This window comes from Numenius arquata, chromosome 1, assembly GCF_964106895.1.
Source record: "Numenius arquata chromosome 1, bNumArq3.hap1.1, whole genome shotgun sequence".
Lineage (NCBI taxonomy): Eukaryota > Metazoa > Chordata > Aves > Charadriiformes > Scolopacidae > Numenius > Numenius arquata.
This window is the reverse complement of record NC_133576.1, coordinates 119211738-119236478: the sequence shown is the minus strand read 5'-3', so window position 1 is coordinate 119236478 and position 24741 is coordinate 119211738. Positions and strand designations below refer to the sequence as shown.

Genomic DNA, 24741 nt, shown 5'->3' with positions numbered 1-24741 from the left:
GCCCATTAGAGCAAGTGAGCAGTATATAACCCTTGGTTCCGTAACTCACTTCATCAAAAAAGGTTGGTAAAGGTGGAAACAGATTCGCTTTTGCATTCCTGTGACTTGGAAAATTAAATGGTGTTAAGACATGTACTCTCTTCATAGCCAGAGACCTTAGTTCTTCAGCTGATGGATCCCAGGTTTCTTGTGCGTCTCCATAGTGGCAACCAGTTTGCTTGTAAGGATTAATAGTTGGAGAGCTTGTGTATGTAATGGGTGACAGGCATAATATATCAAAACATGGTAACAGTATTCCAGTGAATGTTGGAATTGATTTCTTGATGTTTGTTTTGAAGTCTTATAGTGGAAAAGGTCACTATTCTGTGATGCTGAGGAAGACCGTTCATCTGCTGTGGACTTGGTTTTGTCCTAACAGAACAACAGGCAGCTGTGGGGACGAGCATGCTACAAGACAAGGCCTGGGAAGCTTATTTTATTTTGAAACTTCAAACAGCCTTTGGAAATGCTTCTTTGAGAAGTTCTTCTGCCTCATTACATGTGAATGAAGAAGAGTTTGAACTTCTGAATTGGAAGGGGGGGCTTTAGTGCAAATGTGTCTTTTTAGTTCTTTTTTCTACAGCAGTTAGAACTTGCTGTGGAGTTTTCTATAGTGTTGAAGTTCTCTGGAACTCATATCAGCACAGGTTTATTGTAGAGTTATTTCCTGGAAAAGTACTGTTTTTCTTTTTAAAGCTTGGCTGCTGCTTTGAATGCTTAAACAGCTGCAGACATAGAGGAGGTAACACATCGCTTCAAATGAAGCCTATGTTTGATTTTTATGCTGAATTTGAAGACACTTTCATATATGTATTACAGGTTTTTTTTTTTTTTTTTGCACATTGAAGTTCCTTCTAACCACTGCATGCCAACTCAGGAGCTGGAGGGGGGCTGCAGTTAACTCTTAAGTCATTTTTAAAGAGGATGTCTTGGTACAGTTATACAAGTGGTTTAGTTACAGTTTCAGATTATGTAAGTGTGTAGTAGGAGAAGGGCATTTGCCAAGCTGTGCTAGACAAGCAGATGTGCAAGCCCCGTGCTTTCTATCCACCCTTCTTTTTGCAGAAAGAACCAGGAACTAGCATTTTAGCAGCTTCATTTTTTTTTCTAGATGGAGGGCATTCTGTCTCCATCAGCTGAAGTCAGCATGTTTCTCTTGAAGCTTTCTGTTCTTCAGATCCTATAGGTCTTGTATATCTTCACTGTAGCAATCCCTTTATATTTATAGCAAGTAAAGAGTTGGAGAGCTTGTGCATGGCAAGTGTGAAATACCTGAATGTTGAAGTGAGGAGGTACAAATGCCTTCAAGAGGAGTGTCTGAGAATGCACTGGGGTACAGTCTTCCAGGCCTCAAATGAAATGTAGCCATTAGAACGTTTGCCTCTGTCATCGAACACTGCTCATGTAGACTGTCTTGAAATTTCAAGTATCCTTTGATTCAGGGTGGGTAACTCTACACAAGCACATAGATAAGATTAGGAGCAACACCTAGTTATAGCTCCAGCTAATAATGTTGTAAAGACAGGCCATGTCTCGTTGCTGAATTTCTGTGCTGGGTTTGCACTGCTAATGACAGAAGAAGCTTCCACATTGGCAGACTACTAAGCGGTTGGGTTTTTAATCTTAAGGTTTTTTATTAGCCTGAAATAGCTGCATCTGAAATACTACTGTGAGATCATTGGGATTCTGACCTTATTTTTCTCAAACATTTGCTATTCTACTAGAGAAGGTATGTGCTTTGTGATAATGTTATTCTGGTTGGCATACTAACAGTTCTGAGGGCCTCTAAGCTTGTGTAGATCTGCAGCTTGCTGTCATGTAGGAGATTATATTCTTCTTGGTCACTCAACTGGCTGAACTGCTGGCTTGATGTTGGAGGAGGTTTAACAGCCTTCAGGAATTTCTGGTCTTGGAGAGTGATGGCAAGGTTCTCTTCAGTGGGATTTATAACTCTATTTGCAAAAGACGCCGGGAAGCAGGAGTTAAAACTCCATGATTGGGGAAAATTCCAGAACTTCTGTTGTCTTAGATGCTTCAAGTTGACTAAATATTTTATATCACTTAGTAAATTGGCCCAGTTACTATTTCTGTGAGTTTTTAAGTGATGTCTAGTAAAATGAATAAAGGATGAAGTAAAATATTGTAGCAGATTGAACACTTGTCTTAAAAATGTGGGTTTCTGGAATGTACAGAAACAGTAGTCTTAAGCAGTATATAGTCCAGTTTGCATGTTTCTGTTACCAGTTCAATCTCTTAGACTGAGAGTATTGAAGAAGCAGTGAAGTAACCACCTTTAGTGGGCAGGTAGTATTTTTGCTGTCTGTGACAGCAGCAGCTGAAGCCCCAAATCCATCTCCTTTCCTCCCTGCCCTACACTTTAAGATTAATATCTTCTTTGTTGCGCACTACTTCCTCATTTGGATTTTCTGTTCCACTTCCTCTTGCTGCAAACTCTCTCCTGTGTACTTCTCCTGAAGCCTTCTTTTACTTCCCTTTCAAACTCTCTCTTTTATATCCTAGTATTCCCCGTAAGAAAGAAATGCGTTGTGATGAACTTCTGCTTCGTGTCATTTCTCACAAAACCCACAGATGCCTTTTTTTTTTTTTAGAGTGAAATGCTTAGAGATGACAAAAACCAAAACCCAACAAACCACAACAAATACTCTCCCCATTGCCACATCCATCCCCGAAGAAACTTAAAATGGAGGAAAGTAGATGTAAGACATGAAATGTAAACCCATCTTCCCTCAACTGAGTGAACTGCCTACTATCAGATTTCTTTAAACCACAGAATGTTATTTTTGGCAGGAACATCAGAAAGAGCATTCTTTCTTTTAAACAGTTGTTGTTTGGAAAACAAGCATATGTCTGGCATCATCATGGATTTCTAAAAGAGGAAAAAGTGATTTTATTTTCAAAACATGTCGTAAAACTGTATTTTCAGCAGAATCAAATGTTACATGCTTTTGGAAGCTTAAATTTAATGGTGTGTCCTTACAGTTGGTTGTCAAGGTTGAAACAACAAGCGCAGTTAGCCCTTAAGCTGCTAAATGCTAATCATAGCTTGGCAAGAGTTTTCCTCAGCCAAGTTACTGGGCTATGGAGAAGCACACAGGCAGCCTGTAATAATTTTTTGAAGTTTTTTCAAAGCTAAACTTAAATGTTGAGGTTCAGATATAAATAAATAAGGTTTCAGTTTATGGTTATGGTAGCTGTGATGTTGGCTGTAAGACCTACGGCTATAAATCTGTAGTTTGAGTATCCCCACTCTTGTTCATCTTGATAGAGTTATGGCTGTTAATGCCTTTGAATACGAAGCATTAGAAAATACATTGAAGTAAGTTTTGTGAACTTAAGGGATGGCAGTCTAAACAGTAAACAGTTTTGATTTGTTGGTCAGAGATAACTTTGTTTGTACCTTAGTACAGAACAATAAATACAGCATAGAACAGTCCCAGTTACCCAAAGAAGTTAGTCTACGTTCATTTAGTTACAGCGACAGGGAAAGAATGGAGAAAAATCGTGTCCTTTAACACTGAGTGGGAACCATTAGGGAGATTTAACTGTGAGGGTAGGAAGTATGGATGTTGAATCTAGAGGAATAAAACCAGTGAATTTAATTGAGGGTTACTGAAAGTTACTATATTCTCTTTAAGATGTTCAGTCTGATTTCAAAACTAAAATATGTGGTGGAAACCTTGAAACAAAAGCTTGTCTGAAATACAAAGCTTGAAGGACAAGTGTTCTTTTGTCAGAAGTGTATTTTTGAGTCTTCTAAATCCACTTTGAACAAAATACTAAAATAAATGTAACTGTAGGAAAGATAAGACTGTAGAAATAATTAAATTCCACTGTGGATTAGTTAATTTGCATGATATTATTAGTGTTCTATAAAATATGCCTTCCATGCTTTTTGCTCTTTTCTGCAGGTGTATAGTGAAGTGTTGATCCTCTTTCCTGCCTCAAAGCCTCCAAGGCTTGCTGATTTAAATCAAGTTTTTATTGGGGGTTAAAAGAGGAATAAACTTGGCCGAAGTGGGAAGCTTGAGTATTATTTTTTTTCTGTAGACTTGGAAATATTATTGGTGATTCTGAATGGAAAAGTGACCTACTGGTCATAAGGATGCAGTAGCTGCAAGTACCCTGCCCTCCCTTTCCCCTTCAAACAAAGAATGTTAGTGGTTAACTGTTTTGTGTAAGGTTGGGATTTGCAGCAGTTTTATCTGGGAATAGATACTGATACTCTAAAGGCTTAGAAGAAAGTGAAGTTCTCTTCCATATTAATGAGTCGTCTCTGCCAAATAGATTCTTGGTAGCCAAAAGGAGGCTTTATAAATCACTCAACTGATCTAGTAATGGTTTTCACCTACTCTTTATTTATTTTTAATACCTATTGTTCTTAATGCACAGATAAATTGCTTTAGAGCTGGTTGTGCGTGGGGATGAAAATTATTTACTGTTGGTAGCATAATACCACTTCCAGCCATTAAATCAATGTTCCCCTGTTCTGCAGAAAGAGATGGCAAAGAATGTAAGTTGCAAAGGGGCATGAAATCTGGAAATACGCCTCTTGTGTGTTCTCATGTGCTTTTGTTTGAATTCCAGCTAATCCCTTTTATTTTGCTTTTTATTTCTTCAGAAGTGCATCTGGTACAAGATTTAACATTAACATTTTTTTTTTCTCATAAGTCTGTTTACTATTTAATAAAAAGCTAGAATGTAATAGAGAAATATTTATCAACTGTATTGTAACAGTACAAGAACTTGGAAAGTTTAGTCTTAGATTAGACCTAGTTAACTATATCTTAGTTTACTGGGCTTGGTTTAAAAAAAAAAAGAGAAGTGCCACAATCCCTCTAGAGGGAAAGGAGGCTTGCACTATGGAGGAAAGGTCTTGTATTTGTGGGAGGTAGGTATTGTGTGGGTTCCCATTGCCAGTGCAGTATCACTCTGTGTAATAGTCTGTTTGGGTTTACATTTCCCAAGAACAAGTCCTAACTCTCCTTCAGGCAAGTTCATTTTTCAAAGAACAAGAAGCTGGTAGGGGAAGAGAGAGTTCTGCTGATACCTGAAATCCCATTGACCTATTTTCCAAAATTTTGCATTACTGTACTTTTTGTTATTACTCAAATGTTATTTTCCATTAATAGTTGTTAATTACTTGAATAAAAGCAGAAAAAGAGTGACTGACCTGAAGTGATCAGATGCAGAGAGTCTGGTGGAGAAGGGATTTTGAGATTAAAATTCCACTTAATAGTACAATCCAAACTAAAATACTTCTTGCAAAAAAACAGTGATCTATTTGCCTGAAAAATGCAGCAAAACACTACCAGTGGAATCAGTGCTGGTGCGTGGTTGGACTTCTTATTCTACTTTTGTTTGTTTGGCTTTATGTTTAGGGGAAGACATTGCCATTTTTGTACCAGTAAGATTATATCTAGAAAGCTGTCTTGATCCAACTTGTAAAGTCTTAAACACCAGTCTTTCAGTTGGCTGCATGAGGGCAAAGATCACTGTGTGGATACCTGTTACTGTTAATGTGACATTTTACTGGGGAAAATGCCCTCTCCCTGTGACTGCCTACTTGGTCCTGATGGTTGATTATTTGTTTATTTTTTAAGCACTTGAACATGGGCTTGTCCTAATAATAGCTTAAGTTGTCCACTTTAAAGTTGTGAGATTCCCTTTTCAAGTAGTAGTTTTGGTGCAGAACATTTAGTTATTCACATGTTAACCTGATAACGGGCTACTCCTAAATAAAAGCCTTTCTGAAGGGCAGGGCATCTCTGTACTGTTGTCATGTTTGAAAACAGGACAGGTGGAAGGTTTTGTTCCCTTTGGTTTTCTTCTGTGTGTGCCAGCAGCATGGATAAATCTCACTTTCTGGAAGTCTTGACTTCAAAAAAAAGAAAAAAGACCTGAAGGGTATAGTTAGTTGGCTAGTGGAACTTAGGCATATTTAAATGCCATTTTTACATTTCCATTGGTCTGAATGTCCCAAACACGTAAGGGTAATAAAGTTAAAACGTACTGAGTATCTACGATTCTAACATCTGAGCTTGGATCTTCCATGTGTGTCAAAAGAGAAGAGAAAATCATTAATGAAACCTGGTTTGAGGTGTGTTGATTTTTCTAAAGTAGACCTGCGTGGCAGGAGTAAAATAGGTGAGACAGGAAGTGTGTTACCAGTTTATGAAAAGGGCAGTTTATGCTTCTAGTTAATGGAAAATACCATTATTTCTGCAGCCAGTAAGTTGTGAAAATGTAGGATCTTAAGTGTTGGGGGCAATAACTTTTTTTTTAAAAAAGTGACTCCAGTGGTAATTTGCAACAAGAGTTACTAAAATAAGAAACCCAGTATGTATTTGTACTGTGCTGAAAGAAAAATTATATTACAGAATATTTTTGGTTGGATGGGACCTTTGAGATCGAGTCCAACTAACAAAAAAAAAAACCACCACAAAAAAACCAACCACCAAAACCAACCAAACAAAAAAACCAAACAAAAAATCCCAGAACACCAAACACCAAAACCAAACCAAAACAGACAACCCCACCCACAAACAGACACAAACCAACAATCTTGGGCACTGGAGCATGCCCTGAAGTGCCATGTCTACACGTTTCTTAAATACCTCCAGGGATGGCGACTCCACCACCTCCCTGGGCAGGCTGTGCCTGACCACTCTCTCAGTAAAGTAATTCTTCCTAATATCTAATCTAAACCTCCCCTGCTGCAACTTCAGACCATTTCCTCTGGTCCTGCCATTATTCCCTTGGGAGAAGAGGCCAACACCCACCTCTCTACAACCTCCTTTCAGGTAGTTGTAGAGGGCAATGAGGTCCCCCCTCAGCCTCCTCTTCTCCAAACTAAACATGCCCAGTTCCCTCAACCTCTCCTCATATGACTTGTTCTCTAGACCCCTCACCAGCTTGGTGGCTCTCCTCTAGACATGCTCCAGCAGCTCAGTGTCCTTCCTGTAGTGAGGGGCCCAGAACTGAACACAGTACTCGAGGTGAGGCCTCACCAGTGCCGAGTACAGAGGCACTATCACTTCCCTACTGCTGCTGGCCACGCTATTCCTGATACAGGCCAGGATGCCATTGGCTTTCTTGGCCACCTGGGCACACTGCTGGCTCATGTTAAGCCGGCTGTCCACCAACACCCCCAGGTCCTTTTCTGCCGGGCAGCTTTCCAGCCGCTCTTCCCCAAGACTGTAGCGTTGCCTGGGGTTGTTGTGACCGAAATGCAGGACCCGGCACTTGGCCTTATTGAACCTCATCCCATTGGCCTTGGCCCATTGATCCAACCTGTCCAGGTCCCTGCCGACCCTCAAGCAGATCAACACTCCCACCTAGTTTGGTGTCATCTGCAAACTTACTGAGGGTGCACTCAATCCCCTTATCTAGATCATCAATAAAGATATTAAACGAGACTGGCCGCAAAACTGAGCCTTGAGGGACACCACTGGTGACCCGCCGCCAACTGGATTTCACCCCATTAATTGCAAGTCTCTGGGCACGGCCATCCAGCCAGTTTTTTACCCAGTGAAGAGTACACTTGTCTATGCCATGATTCGCCAGCTTCTCCAGGAGAACACTGTGGGGGACGGTGTCGAAGGCCTTACCAAAGTCCAGGTAGACAATGTCCACAGCCTTCCCCACATCGAGAAGACGGGTCACATGGTCATAGAAAGAGATCAAGTTGGTTAAGCAGGACCTCCCTTTCATAAACCCATGCTGGCTGGCCCTGATCCCTCGGCTGCCCTGCACTTGCCTTGAGAGCTCACTCAAGATGATCCTCTCCATGATCTTTCCCGGTACTGAGGTCAGGCTGACAGGCCTATAGTTTCCCGGATCCTTCTTCCGGCCCTTCTTGTAGATGGGCATCACATTGGCCACCCTCCAGTCATCTGGTACCTCTCCTGTTGACCAGGATTGTTGATAGATAATGGAGAGAGGCTTGGTGAGCTCTCCCGCCAGCTCTCTGAGTACCCTTGTGTGAATCACATCCGGCCCCATGGACTTATGCGTGTCCAGGTGCATAAGCAAATCATTAACTCCTCCTGGATTATGGGGGGGGGTTGTTCTGCTCTCCATCCTTATCTTCCAGCCCAGGAGGCTGTACACCCTGGGGGTAGCTGGTCCGACTATTGAAGACAGAGGCAAAGAAGGCATTAAGTATCTCAGCCTTCTCCTCGTCCTTGGTTGCAATGTTTTTCCCCGCATCCAGTAAGGGATGGAGATTCTCCCTGACTCTCTTTTTGTTGATGTATTTATAAAAACTTCTTTTGTTGTCCCTTATATTAATGGCCAGGTTGAGTTCCAGCTGGGCTTTTGCCATCCTAATTTTTTCTCTGTATAACCTAACAAGATCTCTGTACTCTTCCTGAGTTGCTTGTCCCTTCTTCCAAAGGTGATAAACCTTCCTTTTTTCCCTAAGTCCCATCAAAAGCTCTTTGTTCATCCAGGCCATATCATATCGTTCATCCATCATTGGATGGATCCATTCATCCATTCATCCAGGCCATATCATTCATCCATCATATTATGTGGGATCAGGTGATACTTTTAAGTAGCTCCTCATAAAGGAGCCTTTGGAAAAACAAACAAATAAAACCCTACCCTAAAACCCACCCCCCCCCAAATAACAACAACAAAAAAATCCCACCAGACCCCAAAACCAGCAAGTATCCATGCCGCCTTGGATGGTCTGTTTTAGTTCATTGTACTTGATGCGGAATTTGCCAGGAATTTTGTAACCTGTAATAACATGAGTGGCCAACAATAAGATGATTGTGGTGCTTATACCGCCTCACCACATGTTGGTCATAGAGGTCACCTATGAAGAATTACACAAGAGTTTCAAACCAAGGTCACTTATGGTAGAAGACTAAAGATAAGGCATCAAGTTCTCCATCTGATGTGGCTTTACTTGCTAGCTTCCACACATCTACAACGCATGTGCATGGTTCTTTGAGCAAAGGGTGAACACACTGAATATCAGTAGTTCTTAAACTTTTAATTGAACCTCCCTTTTTGGTAATTGTGTGTTCTTCTACTGCTCTTATGCCAGCATCAAACAGCTGTTAAACAAAGAGGGAAAGAGGAAGCAGTCTGCCACAGCTGTGTGGCTCTGGCTCTGCCCTCTGGGAAGTGGAGCTCAAGCCCCAGAGCACTGTGTGGTTTCTGCTTTCCTCTATGGAGGTGAGAAGAAGCAGATTTGAAGCTGTGCCAGATTTCCTGCTGTCCCTTCTCTCTTTCTTCCCGTGTCAGATTACAATGGTCAGTAAAAACCAAAATATCTGGTTACTTCCATTCCTGAGTGTAAACCACATGTTGCTTTGGAGCTGTCAGCTGCTGCTTGGGTAGGCATGGTATTGCCTTAGGACACAGCATGCTTCCTTTCCTGTGATACATTCTGTGTCTCCACTCCTGTCTACAAAGTATTAAAGAAAATAGCTTTTGCTCTTCAAGTTAACAAATGACTTTCAGCAACCAGTTGCCACTGTTTCGAAACATTTAAGATTTAGTTTTTTTTACAAAGTCAAGGTATTTTGCATCACACATGATGTTTTCAAAAATTAAATACAGATTTACAATCTACATGGTAATTTTCAAAATGTTCAGTAGAGGAAGGCAAGGGAGCAGGACTTCAAAATGTAGTTTAAATGGGTTTTTTATGGTTGTTGGAAGACTGAGGAAGGGACACAGGCAAGAAACAGAGATAATAGCATGACATACCTGCAATCACATTATTAGGAACTGTTAAGAGAGATCTGGGATGTAAATACATAAATACAGTATTGTATGTATTAAGAAATTTAGGTTTTCTTAGGCTTGGTTATCAGATCAAGATTTTTTTAATTGTTTCAAAATCTCTTCATGGAAATTACTTTTGTAAGATGCTGCATTTGTGGCAGCTGCCTGCCCACCCATCCCCCTCCCCCAAGAGAGAATGCTAAACATGGCTGTGAAAATGATACTGAATTAATGTGAGGAATAGGATTTATTGAATTTATGAGGACATTTAATGGGAACAGGCAAATCTGATCTCTTGAGTTAGTATCAACTGCTTGGTGTTGAGTCTGATGGTAAAGCAGTAGGTAACCTGGTTGGGTTATGTGATTAGGATAATGGAGTTCATACTTTTCCTTACCCATATTAAGCAGTGTGAAGTAGAAGTAGTTTTAAAATTCCCTTTTATGTAAACAGGTCTTAATTAAAAACATAAAATCTCATCGTAACAGCAGGCATGATGGCTTTAAGCCACTTCAACCTTCTTTTCAAAAGAAAAAGTGGACTTTATTTCAAATACTTTTGGATTTCTGTGATTTGTTTGATCTTCCTAAACTGCTAAGCTCCTCTACGTTGAATGAGATTTGAGGTCACACATCCATGCAAAACTGCTTTAGTTTAACTGGCTTAGAAGTAAAAATGTTAATAAAAAAGACCCAAAGGAACAAATAAAACTGCCTGTCTTGTCTGGCCCTTTAAAAACAGGAGAAGGGGGGGAAAAATCTCTTCAGAAATCAGGATAAACTTGAACCTTGTAGTTAGTACCAGAGTATGCTAATGTCTTTCAAGAATAGCTCTCCAGCTACAGTGTAAAATGGAATAATTAAATACATAAGTTTCACCTGTTAATGCTTTCATTTTTCTCCCTCCCTTCTCACCCTCCTTATTTCTTTACATAGTAATGTCCTTAATTGAACCCTGTAGATCAACTGTAAGGAGTCACTAACCATTAATTCCACTGAGTTTTAATTTTATAAATGGTGGCTCTTTAATCTGCGTGATACCTTCATCTGTCTAAAAACAATTTAAATGCTTTTTCAGTCTTTCAAATTGGGGGGAAAAAAGACACTTTTCACAAATGTCTTCCAGTCTGTGTCTTACTGAACTTTTATAAAGGTTTTGTGTATATAGAGAGATATATATCTATAGATATCTCTCTAGATAGATAGATATAGAAAGGCTTTATAAATAGTGAGAACTAAACTGCAATAATATATATATCTACATGTATATCTAAGTACGTACATATGAGAGAGAGCTGTTCATAGGAATAGAGTATGTCAGTTGAAAGATACCTACAATGATCATCTAGTCCAACAACCTGACCAATTCAGGGCTGACCAAGTAAAAGCATGTTATTAAGGGCAATGCCTAAATGCCTCTTAAACACTGACAGGCTTGGGGGATCGACCACCTCTCTAGGAAGCTTGTCCCAGTGTTTGACCACTATTAGCTTTCTAATGTCAAACCTAAACCTCCCCTTGGGCAGCTTGGAACCATTACTACACATCCTGTCAGTGGCTACCAGGGAGAATAGCTCAGCATCTCCCTCTCCCCTTTCTCAGGAAGCTGTGGAGAACAATGAGGTCACCCCTCATCCTCCTTTTCTCTAAACTAGACAAGCCCAAAGTCCTTGTCCTGTGAGGACTGGCTATGCCTTCCAGACCGTTCACCAGCTTTGTTGTCCTCCTCTGGATGCATTCAAGGACCTTCGTATCCTTCTTAAATTGTGGGTCCCACAACTGTACACAGTGTTTGAGGTGAGGCCACACCAACGCTGAATACAGTGAGATGATCACCTCTCCTGACCAGCTGGTTCTACTGTGTTTGATGCACCCCAGGATGAGGTTTGCCCTCTTGGCTGCCAGGACTCATTGCTGACTCCTATTGAGCTGCTGCTGACCAGCACCACCAGCACACCTTTCTGCAGGGCTGCTTTCCAGATACTCCTTTCCCAGTTTATACTTGTGCCTCGCATTACTCTGTCCTAGATGCAGGATGTGGCATTTGGCCTTGTTAAATTTCATCCCATTAATCATAGCCCAATGCTCCAATCCGTCTAGATCCCTGTGTGAGGCCTCTTGTCCCTTGAGAGAGTCAATAGCACTTCCCAGTTTAGTATCATCAGCAAACTTGCTAATGGTGCAATCAGCTCCTGCATCCAGATTGTTGATAAACATATCGAACAGAATTGAACCCCGAGGAACACCACTGGTGACTGGTTGCCAGCCAGATGTAGCCCCATTCGCTACAGCCCTTTGAGCTCTGCCCTTCAGCCACTTCTTCACCCAGTGCACTGTGAACCCACTTATGCCACAGTTGGACAAATTGTCCAGAAGGATGCTGTGAGGGACAGTATCAGAAGCCTTACTGAAATCGAAAAAAAACCCATCCAATGCCTTCCTGCACCCATTTTGAAAAAGGGTAGAAAGGAGGACCCTGGGAACTACTGACCTGTCAGCCTCACCTCACCTCTGTATCTGGGAAGATCATGGAACAGCTCCTTCTAGGAGCTATGCTAAGGCACATGTGGGACAGGGAGGTGATTCGAGACAGCCTGGCTTCACTAAGGGCAAGTCCTGCCTGACCAACCTAGGAGGGTGACGTTATAATAGAATGATATCAAATTAGTTAAACAGGACTTTCCCTTTGTGAACCCGTGTTGACTGTGCCTTATTGCATTGTTCTTTAAATGCCTTTCAGTAGTGCCCAGTATAGTCTTCTCCATAATTTTTCCAGGAACTGAGGTTAGACTTACAGGTCTGTAATTCCCTGGATCTTCCCTCACGCCCTTCCTGTAAGTTTGAATAACATTGCCTAGCTTCCAGTCAGCAGGGACCTCCCCACATGCCCAAGACCTGTAGTAGACGATGGAGAGAGGTCTTGCCATAACATCCTCTAGCTTCTTCAGTACTCTAGAATCCCATCAGGCCTCATGGACTTGGGAACATTCAGCTGATACATCTAGTCCCTTACAATTTCATTGGCTACAAATAGAAAGTCACTGTTCCCACCCTTGTGGTCCTCTGACTCGGGGGACTGGGCAGCCCAAGGTCTATCAGTATTGTTAAGGACTGAGGCGAAAAAAGGCATTGAATGCATCTACTTTTTATTCAACCCTATTAGTCAGGTGACCATATTCAACAAGTATTGGTCCGATCTTTTCTTTAGACCTCCTCTGGCTGTTAACACACTTAAAAAAGCCTTTTGAGGGATCACGGAGCAGTTTACAAAGGAAGCAAGCTTTGTGTCTCAGATGGGCTTTTGAACAAAGGACGTGGCCTCTGAGGAGAACATAATTACAGGGAAGGTGAGATTTTTCCATGAGCCTGTACCACAAAGCATCATTCTGTCTGCTGGGGTGAAGGATGTGCCTCCTATTCTCTAAACAATCAATCTCAATGCTCTTCTGTTTTTCCATTTCTCTTTCCTTTCCAAGCTGTAGGGGAATTAGTCATAGAGTGATGCGAGTGGTTACTTTCAGCTAGATCCAGATGTAAAAAATATGTCTTGCCCTTGGATGGGGTGTGCTAGAGGGAGCAGCTGCTTTCCAGCCTGTGACCATCTGCATAATTCTGATTCCATGGAATTGGAAGCTGGCTGTCAGCTACGGCAGGGCTGAGTAAGATATCATTAAGTATGACCTTGCTGCTGCCTCCTTTCCCATTGAACTTCTTCATAGATGTGATATTTTTTTCTTTTAAAAATTGCATCAGTTCTGTTTAATTTGCCTTTTTTTTGTTTTTTGTTAGGTCTTCTGAAGCCTACTAAATTTTATGTATCAATTTTAGTAGTTACGTGTCTCATTTTAGTGGTATGTATGTGTGCATGTGATATTTGTGACTAACACTTTTCAGTGGGGTTCTGTGTCCTGTGCTGATTCATGCTTCCCTTATTCTGCCACTTCTCTCTAATGCTCTGAAGCAGTAGGGTACAAACTGCATGACCCTCTACTGCTTATGGAGAAGTTTGAGCTAAAGAAAAATCTTAAGTTTTTTTCAGGACAGGGTGAAGTCCACTATTTGCTTTGAATGTGGACTGTTAGCTATCTGACAGTGTTTTTGTTTTGCTCATGTCACCAGTCCACTTCTTTTTAGTGAAGCATTTAACTTTGAAAGACTGTACTTCTGTCTTTCCCATCTAGCCTTGGGCTAATCCCTTTAACAATCCCACAAGTTTTCTTTCTCTCTGGAGTACTTATTTATAAAAAGATCTGTCTAGATGTTCATGCTTTGTAGCAGTGTCTGCTAACCTCAAGAAATTAGGTTGAGTGCTCAAGAGAGGAGAGTTTAAGGGACCTTCTTACTTTAAGAAGCATGTTCTTAAATCTTATTAACTGACAGACTATGCTATATATTGCCCCCCTCCCTGCCCCCCCCCCCCCCCAGCTAGGTGAGCAACAACTGAAATTGAGCCTCTGAAATTACAGAGGCTGTCTGCTGTGGAAGGTCCATTTTTAGTGTTGTCACTCAAGTGGATCTCCACTTCGATGTAAAGCCAGCAGCATTCCTTTAAGTAAAGCATTAGGGAGACATCTCTGGGTGCTGGGAGGGAGCTCTTTGCCTTTCTGTAAAGATGTGTCCACCAAACTTCTGGAGAAGAGTGTGGGGCTATATTGGGAGAAGGCTGATAGTACAGAAGGTTTTTACTGTGAGATTAGGATCGTTACCTGTGAAGATTTAGGGACAGTGAATGTTGCCAACAAATGTTTTCAAGTGTTTGAAAACATTTCAATATTGACATCCCAGCTGAAATTTGTTCCTTCTTCGAGTATTAGACTTATTTCTTTGTCAGTGATTGAAGAATATTTTCTTTTAGATTAGAAGTGAGAGAGTGAAAGGGCTACTTCCTGCCTGTTGTGGTTGGTCCTAGTCATTTGTGGTACAGCCTTATCTCTACACTTGGCTTCATCTGCAGTAAAGTATCATTGCTGACCATTAAGGAAGAGTGTTGTCCTGCACAAACCTCTTGCTGTTGAGGTCCCAAAGAGATGAGGCGTGGGCGCTGGTCAGTGCTGGCATGCTTCTTATCAGCCAAGAACGTATGACAAACCAGTGCTGTTACGGGGTGGCTCATAGGCTTGAAGGGCTGTCTTTTGTAGACCAAGTCGGACCATCAAAGCGGTTCTCAGAAAGATGTGGAGGGCCTTTGAAGGCTTGGCAGAGGGCAGATTTCTCTCTGCACTCCAAGGACAGTATACGTCTTAACTAGGTCTGCATTTCTGGATGCCTGTGGAGGCCCAGAGTTTGGGCTAGACAACAGCAATTGAACCTTAAGATAAAGACAACTTGGAAGACACGGGCTGCTATGTTCTCCTTTGTGCTGCTCTGTTACGTGCCCAAGTTTAAGACTGGGGTCTGGATCAAGCCTAGTTCAAAGATAAGAAACTTTCTAGTTGTTGTGAGCAATCTCGTGAAAGCTGCTTAGAATGGGCCACCCAGAGGCCCCTTAGTTCTAAGGAAATGATTGTTTGGGTCTTTTACAGAAAAGCCCACACATCCCACTGTAGAAATATGGAGTGGGATGTAACCACTAATTGATGGTTCTGCTCTTTGAAGACACCAGAAACTGTCTGGGTTTTCCAGACAGTTTCCAGACATTTTCCAAATGTCTGCTGTAGAGTTACAGTAGTTTCCAAGATTTTAGTTTCAGGCTTTTAAGATTGAATACACACAGGAAGTTAACAGGGCAAATCAGTGTGGGGGATTTAAACCACTTCCTTTTTTGTGTATGCATTGATAAAAGTTGCTTTGTAATTCAAACTACAGTAGTAAGCTTTGGCTCTCCATATATGAAACCATGTTTTAAACCCCTTCCCCCCACCCCGGAAGCAGGCTTTAAAATAAAATCCTTTTTTCACCACTTTGATGATGACCTACCATTTGGATACTTTTAATCCTCAATCTGTATAAAAGTTATGTCTTGCATTAAATCCTTTGTGTTTGTTTTTTTTTTTTCTGTGGATTTCTGAAGTAATCCTCTGTGTGCCATATAGCTTGTTCTTCAAATTGCTTGCATACAATCTCTTCATTTCTAGGAGTCCTGCTTAGAAAGTTTTAAATCATTGATTTTAAACAAGATTCACTGGATATACATTTCTAACCAAAAGTCAGCTTTATACATTCTGCATCTTTGAAATCTTACCCTGTTGAAACTGTTCAGTACTTTGTAATTTAGTCAGTGCATATGAGTCAAATGGGGCACTTAGCTGAGGAGTCAGTGATGTACTTCATAATGAGTAAGAATCTTTTTATAATGGCTTTTGTTGGGATTTCTTTCCTCTTGAAGATTTTATAGGAAAGAAAGAATCCATTCGAAAGGGAGTGTATGTATTCACAGTTATGCCGGTAGATAGATATTGCTGGACTGTCAATGGTGTACTGAAATATATTTTCCTTTCTGTATCATGTTGTGTGCATCTGCAATATTTTTTTCATCATAACTGTGTATCTTAAATGTAGAACATGTAGTGAGAAAGTCCAGCATTTCTTCTCTGGCTTATCCTGGGTCTTTTTAAAAATACTTTACTTTAAAAGCAAATCAACAACAAAACCCACAAAACTAAACAAAAATCTGATTTAATAAAAGATATAAAGCTGGTTGACATTGGCCATGTCTTGATGTCTTTATTTAACCACGTAAGGATTTATACTAACCCCTGGAATGTACCTCAGGATAGTTGACCTCATTTCACTGTGAAAACTGCGCAAGAGTCTCAACCTCGTGGTTCACGTGGTAATTCCTGGCTTCCTTCCTATCCCTGTGTAGGTCACGCTTATTGCTGACCTGAGTGGAGAGTTCTTACATGGGATCATGGAATCCATCCTGTGATGTATGTAGTGCAGATGTTGTGTTGGTGTAGCTGATGGAAGTGGTGAACTGCAGTGTGTGGACAGGAATGAGTAACCAATGTGGGGGGAACTGAGAGCCTCATAAGGTGCTTTTGTTGCGGAGCCTAATGTCATGTGCAGATATGTCCTCAGCCACCCCGATAGTACTAGACGATTTGAGTTCTATATAAAGTTCCAGTCACCTCATACTAGGCTAGTGCTCTCTGACAGCTATTTTGTAGTGTTTTTCAATCTAGGGCTAATTGCTCTAAAGCAGATTTGCTGTTTCTAGAACCACAGGTATACTTGAATAAATCACTGTTGATTCAAATCACTTAGGGTAATAGGATCCTGTTTGACATAATTTTAGTCAGGATTGTGAAGCTGCTTTTGGAAGATACCTTCTTCCCCATATGTCACACCTATCCTGGTGATATGATAGGGAGACATCTGAGTGTGAATGAACTATATGTACCTGAGCCTTTTATAATGTGTATCTTCAGAACAGGTCCTTCTGTTAGCCTGTAAACAGTTAAGTGAGGACCAAGGCCCTGGCCAACTGGTAGATCTTGATAGCAAGCTAAATAGAGGGCAATATTATGTTTGGAATAGGCGGCTGCTGCACTAAAGCTTACTGGAATTGAGGTGGGGCACCATGATGTTAAAGCTTGAATATTTTGTGGGAGGATGAAGGAAACTTAGACTGGTAACAGTGAACAAGAGATGTTGTGTAGAACATTGATGTCTTGCCTTTGAGAAATCTGTGTGCGGTGACTTTAATAGCGTCTTGCTCTTCTAGGTGCTTCGGTGTTGTTATAAATCCTGTTTTACAAAAGTGCCCTTGAAATAGAAGTAGTTTTTATCTCTCGTGAAAATTTTTGTCTACGATGTCTAATCAAGTTCCATCAAGGAATGTGTAGCAGCAGCCTTTAAAAATATGGCTGTAGTATTAGTCTCTTAAAATCAAATGATCTAGTCTAGAGATCATCTTTGTACAGTTCTTACAGAAAGGGCAGCTATGTCTTAACCATAAAAACTTACTTTATCAAAATTCCAGTTATGACTAAATATTAATCTATAAGAATATTTTCTGGATGCTAGCATCTGTATTATTTTCATGGAAACATCTCAATACTTTTTGCAAAAGATTCTCATTGCTTTTTTAGTGTTTGTTTTGTTTTAGCGGGTTTGTGTTTAGTAATGTTTAACATCCTGTGAAGTATATCAGAGGGACTCAAATCTGCTATTTTATTATGCTTTACAATAGGCCATTACTATACATTTTTCTAACCCCACAGTTTTTAAGTGGGTAAGAGTTACCTTCTCTGCAGATATTGCCAGATAAAAAAAAAAAAAGGCATTGATTATAAAATAACGTAAGCTATTTTCTTACCTTGAAAAAATTTAAGCTGTTAATATGAAATAACATTTAGCTCAAAACAGTTAAAAGTACATCTAGATGCTACTCGTGCATTTTTAAGGTTTTTTTCAACCGATCACTGAAACTGATTTTTTTAATGCATATCTTTAATTATTCTGTTATTGAAAAGCTGAGTTTCAATTTGTCTTTGTTTGCAGATAAAGCTGCCTGAGGGTGTGAGCAAGTTACAGAAGAGCTGCCTTCTCAAACGTGTAAACAGAAAGGATGTTCTCTGCTCCCTTTTTTTAAATGGTAAGTTGTTCAAGAGAGCTCTTACTGAACATGCCTTGTCACTTAATTTGCATTTGTCTAAATCTATTACAAATAGCTTTGAAAAGTGTGGTAGGTCCTTAAACTGAAAACCAATGATGAAGTTTGGAAACTGTCCAGGAGGTTTTGAGTTAGCATTGGGAAGGAGGTTTATATTTTTGTGATACTGAAGCTATGCTGTATTAGGCCCTGAGACAAATGTCAAAAGCACTGCTGGCCCAGGAGACAAGCATAATTTAAACACTAATCTTATTGTGTAGAAAACAGAAATAAATTTACTTTATTCGTGGATGTTCATGAGATATTGGATTTCTAAATTTGCATCTGTTAATTACTTTTACCCTGTATAATCTGTACTTTGCTGATGTGTCATCTTAGAGATTTAAACCAAATCTGCTGAGGTTAAATGTTTGACTGTTTGCCTCAAAGTGCAATGGATAATAAAAGATTTATGTTTATTGATATTAAACTAGCTTTGTGGGGAAAAATCCGCCCGTCCCCCAGTCTGTCTCAGCTACAATGTGCACACTACAGACTTTTAGATGAGGAGTATCTGTTGTGTTGGTGGAAGAGTATGAAGACAGCTGTATTGCACTTCCTTCACTGTGTGACGTAAGATGTGAGCCACACTGGGTGGTGCTAATGAAGGGCTATTGTCAAAGTGCAGACAATTTTGTTAGAATTTAAGTAAAGCTGATTATTAAATTTATTTTTTTTTTTTAGGGGGCTGCAGCTTGTCTGCTTCTGCAGTGGGAAAGAGAAACCTTTTGAGCAGGGGAAGAAGCTGGAGAGCAGGTTTGTTGTTCTTCCTTCTGAGAGCATGAGGAGGTTAAAAGTAGTATTAACTACTCATAGGAGAGACTGTGTTCTTCCTGCGTTGCACACCCCAGTGTTGCCTTTGGCAGAATCTGCAGCCAGCCTTGCTTCAAGGTCTCTGAAAAAAGCAAAGTGTGCAGCAGTGCTTTAGGATACTGTTGTTGACTTTGCCTATGTCCCAAAGCTGACCCTGGCTATGATCCTTTGGCACACTTTGTCCGTTGAGCTGAAATTCACATATGCTTATTTTAATTTTGAGTTCTGATTATATGCTTGATGCTATTCAATATGATTATCAGTACATATGTTGTGAAAGAGATTGCACCCTAAATTAGGTAAAAACTCAAAGGAGTTCTGGAAAACTCCCCTATGTTTGCGTGCAATCACAGTGTCAAGTAAGAAACTTTATTGTGAAGGATGAAGGGATGAGGAAGCAATATGGTGCAAACAGAAATGTGAAAGGTATGGTAACAGCCTTGGAAGGAGGAGGATGAAAGAAAATCCATTCTTTCCCCCATCTGCCTCTCCCAATATTCCTCTTAAATGGTTAAGTAACTTGATGGTTATGTACCGAAATTGTTTAGAAAAAAGATCACTTGCTGTAAATATCAAAGGTGAGGAAGTATGCCAAGAAAAGTAAATACTCTGCAAACAGTTTGGTAAACGAAATGAATGTATCAAAGACTGAAAATATGCTTCACTCTGCTAAATTATTGGATTAGCATATTATTATTATTTAATGAAACAGTGAGATTTATTCCTCTTAATCTATGTATTTAGTGTCCTCAGGTGTCCTCTTGTCACACAGACGTGCATACACATAAACATGAGTGCAAAGGTGTCTCCAGCAGTTAATCCATACCTGTGGTCACTCCAGCAGCTGACTTCAAGATCCCTGATCTCTCCAGTATCTGGCCCCCAGACATACGGTCTCTCTAATAGCTGACTTGACAGACCTCTTCTCCTGCTCTTGGGATTTAAAAAGTCACTGCTGTCATGTTTTAACTTCCAGTGTTCGTTGGTTTGTTTTTTTTTTTTTTATATTATAAGCTTAACGATTGTTGTTATACTGTTATATTTCAGTTGCATTTCATGCTGCATGGAAACATCATTGCTTGCTTTTGTTCATGGGAGGTTGTAGAGATTATTTGTTACAGGAATAAAAATGTAAGTTTAGGAGTATTTTAGCTAGTTTCTATTTATTCATTAGACTTCAAAAATTATTTTGAGATATTTGTTGTTTATACTCAGTGGAGTATTATCAAATATTTTCTATTCCTTTGTGCAGGTTAAGCACAACTTTCACTTAGGTTTTAACTGAAATGTATCTAGCATTTATTAGTCTGGAGTTTAATATAGTTGAAGGGTATTTAAAGACAGAATGCTGAATGTACTTGAAAATAATCAGCCTTTGATTTTTATTTTTTTAAAAATTAAAACCTAATTTTAGTAAACATACTCTAATTTTTGGTTGAACACTGATCATTCGTCTATCACAAACTTTCTAATAGGAAGTACAATTTGGAAACTCTACCTGGTCAATAAAATGACAAGCTCGTATTTAAAATAATGATTGATTTCTACAGAAATATAGTATTTTTCTTGTTAAATTTCTGCTTCAAAGAATTTCACTTAGAATTTATAATTAAAAACCTAAATGGCTTAATTTGCCTGTTTTGCATTCATAGTAAGGCATTTTCATGTTAAAATCAGGTCATTCATTTTGTCACTTAGATTGTAATTGTGCCTTGCCTTTTGTGGTTTTTTTGCTCCTCTGGATTTCCTAGTGTGTTTTGCTAATATAAATGCTCCCAAAAATTGTCAAGTTGCTCAAAATAAAATCCACCTATTAGATGTTTGTGAAAGCTGCTGATGACTTAACATGCCATCCTGCGTTAAGCAGCACACACTGGCTTTTCTAAACTTCCACTGTAATCCTACAACACCACACCACAGAAGTGTTTCCCACAAAGAAAATTAGAGTGTGTAGTCAGTAAGGCAGTACCAAATGCAGGGCTTGAAGAAGGACCCTGATGCTTACCAGCCTCGAATGTCAATTTGCTAGCCCAGCTGAAGAACTCCTTTAGAATTGCTTGTATGTGATGATGAGAAATACATGTTTATAGTTTGGTATATAAAAATGTTGCATATTCACTTATATGTTTTGAAGAAAGACGTTAAAATTATGTTTGTGATTGCTGTGTGGATAAGACTGTTCCAGTCTTTAGAAATACTTCTATTATGAAAGCAACTTAGATACTTCTAGTCAGGGTTAAACCAAAGTTATTCGCAAAAACTTCTGCCTGCTCTATCTGACTCTTCGGTAATATAACATGTGTCCTTTATGGCTGGCAAATTGTAGAATGATTTAGTAACTTAATAGTTTGTTTTAAATCAAGAATTCAATAAAAGCTTCCTCCAAATTTTCCTCAGAAGACTACAGTTTGCGTTTTCCCTGAAGGAAAGCAACTTTTCGGAATAGGAGAGAGTGAGTGCAAAAGGTAGATTGGACAGGAGAGAGAAATATCCTTCTGGAGAATGGTGGAAGGTTTTTGGACCACTCAGCCAGTCAAAAGCTGAAGATCTCTAATTGCATAGTAGTGGACGGGGGCAAAAAAGTAGGACAATGTTTCCCCAATGGTATCCTGGGGAGAAAAAAGGCCTATGAGAGAGGAGAGAGAAAGTATCCCAGAATGCTTGCGTTACAAATGATAAAGTCAAAAGGAGGTGAAGCTGCTTTGGGGAGAGACTGATATAAAAGTATGATAGAGAAGTCTGATCACGGATTCTTATTTTACTTAAGAGATCCATGCGTTTATCATGAGCTTGGTTTTTGTCTGATTTTGATATTAGAAGATGCTGAATATTTGGACTCAACTCTTGCCTGTCTTCAGTTGAACTCTATTCAGTGTGCATTTATTTACGTTTTGCACATGACTGCATGAAGTTGAGGGACTTTATATTTTTAAATTGCAGCCTCACAAAATAGGTTTGATGTTAATACACAAGGAGGAGTAGTTTGGTAAAACAGGCATCTATGCAATGAGAGCCTTAGCACGCCCATTGCGTTTTCCAAGACAGTGATATGAATGCATGCAGAAATAGTCTTCATTGTTGTCCGCGGCAGTGGAAAACTCAGTGCTACTTAAATACTGCAAATAAATGCAGTCATTGACCTCTTCTCGGAACTTTTTCTGTGATTGGCATCATAGTAACTTCCCTTCTGAATTATGCAGCTAGTGCATAGGGATCTGCTTGAAGATGAGATTTAAATCTTGGTTGCAATTTAAATCTTGTGCAATGATTAACTGAATCAGTTTCTAAATTTAACTGATGTAGTTAAATTGCTTCTTGAACTGTGTGTAGATTAGTCTCTAATGGCTTGATTTTTTTTTTTTTTTAAAACATGCAGTTTGTAGTCTCTGTAGATTGCTCTTTTTAAAGTGTAGTTAAGAGCAATGCAAGTATTGATGGGTTTATTACATAATTTGGTGGGGTGTGTGGAACATCCATGTAATCATAGATAACTTTAAATGGTGTTCTTTGAGAATCAGAGTCAACATGTTTGTACCTTGTGTTACCCTATCAAGCCAGAAGGTCTGCAGTGCAGTTGCACAAGTTTTGCTCAGTTTTGATGTGATTCTCAAATAGCCTTAGGCAGGGTGCTAACAACTGCAGTTTTGTCTCCTGGAGCCACATCACAGAGGTGGCAATAGCAGTCCTCTTTTTGCTCAGCAGCCAGCTGGTTACAGCCCTAGTCAAGAAATCTGTTCCTCTTGGATTGTGGGATCTCATGAGCTCAATGAGATTTAAACTAATAATTGTGTTTCACAGGAGAACATTTTATCACGAGGATAACAGCAACAACAGTGCTAGGTTGGAGGCAAGTTTACAGTAAGCTCACTTCAGAATTCTACATCTTTCTTTGTTTCTGTTGTTTAAAGAAGAACAAAAGCGTCCTGGACATCAACATTTTAGGATGTAATTTTTTTCCATTGTTTTTGCTTCAGCATGTTTAGGTTGAAAAACTACTTGCTGGTGTTAAGAATGAACATCTAGGAAACTTTTCTTGTTCAAAACAATTTAATGACAGATTAATCTTAAAAGTATTTTGGTCCAATATGCAAAATATTTTGAAGCAGACTCATGGCAAACTTCAGGACTAACCACTGTGGAACCAGAATGGGGAAAATCAGACTTTTTTGGAAATAGGTGTTGAAATTAGGTTCAAAGTGCTTTCTTTAAGTTCACAAGCCAGTGCAATGATCATCAAGATCTAGGTGGTTGCCCTTTCCTCTTTGACTGAATGAGTAAAATTAAAGCATGTTTTATCAATACTCATTGCATTCATATACCTTTTGTTGTAAATAAAGCTTCCTTATTTTTTATGTGCAGTTTGTATATTTATAGGATTAAACTCTGTTCATCTGGTTGCAGTCACATAGCTTTTTTTCCACCTCAGCTATGCATTAAAACAGTTAAAAATAGGTACTAATGGCTCCTTATATTTAAAAAAAAAAAAAAAAAAAAGAAAAAAAAGAAAGGAAAAAAGGCACTGGAATCTTTGCAGGCAGCTGCCTGATCTGAAGCCTGCCAGCATTTAGTTAGCAAGGTACATTTTCCCATGATTTGGGGGGAAGCTGCATCTAGTCCTGAGCCTTTGTGGAAAGAATTGACACATGTTATGCGGCCTGTCTGAGGAGTTTTCATTCTCAAATAAGAACACAGTACTTGAGTAAGGTATTTTATCCTGACAGCGGAAGGAGGGAACTTTGGGAAGTCTGTGGGTGATGGATAGGAGAGAGGAAGGAACAACTACCCTGTCCCATTATTTTTGTTACTGGAGTCTTTTTAGATAGTAAGAAACAGTCTCTAGAATCTGTCTATGACTGATAAATGGTCCAAATAGAATCATAGACTGGTTTGGGTTGGAAGGGACCTTAAAGATCATCGAGTTCCAACCCCCCTGGCACGGGCAGGGACACCTCCCACTAGAGCAGGTTGCTCAAAGACCCATCCAGCCTGGTCTTGAACACCTCCAGGGATGGGGCATCCACAACTTCCCTGGACAACCTGTTCCAGTGTCTCACCACCCTCACAGTAAAGAATTTCTTCCTAATATCTAATCTAAATTCTCCCCTCTTTCAGTTTAAAACCATTGCCCCTTGTCCTGTTGCTCCACTCCCTGATAAAGAGTCCCTCCCCATCTCTCCTGTAGGCCCCCATTAGGTACTAGAAGGCTGCCTGAAGTGAAGAAGAGAAAGCATTGTCAGTAGGGCTCCTATAAAGGAGGAAAAGGTTGGACTATGGCTCTAAAATGTGGGCAGGGCATCTTGGAATAGTTTGGGTTGGAAGGGAACTTTAAAGGTCACCTAGTCCACCCCCGCCTGCAATGAGCCGGGACATCTTCAGCTAGATCAGGTTGCTCAGAGCCCTGTTGAATTTGACCTTAAATTAGGCATCAGTGTACAATGAAGCTCTGTCTCTGCAGGTGTTTGTCTACTGAATTTTGATAGATGGCTGTTTCTCTCTGAAACTGTAAAACATGAATGTGATCAGTTCAACATG

General features: G+C 39.9%; 1 protein-coding gene across 1 annotated transcript in view; it reads left to right on the top strand.

Annotated features, from left to right (window-relative positions):
* Positions 1-24741, top strand: part of WASF3 (WASP family member 3) — a 77278-nt gene that overhangs the window by 7927 nt on the left and 44610 nt on the right. Inside the window, exons 2-3 of the mRNA XM_074146453.1 lie at positions 18246-18339; positions 19081-19152. The gene's annotated coding sequence lies outside the window, so the exon portion shown is untranslated. The remainder of the gene's footprint in view (positions 1-18245; positions 18340-19080; positions 19153-24741) is intronic.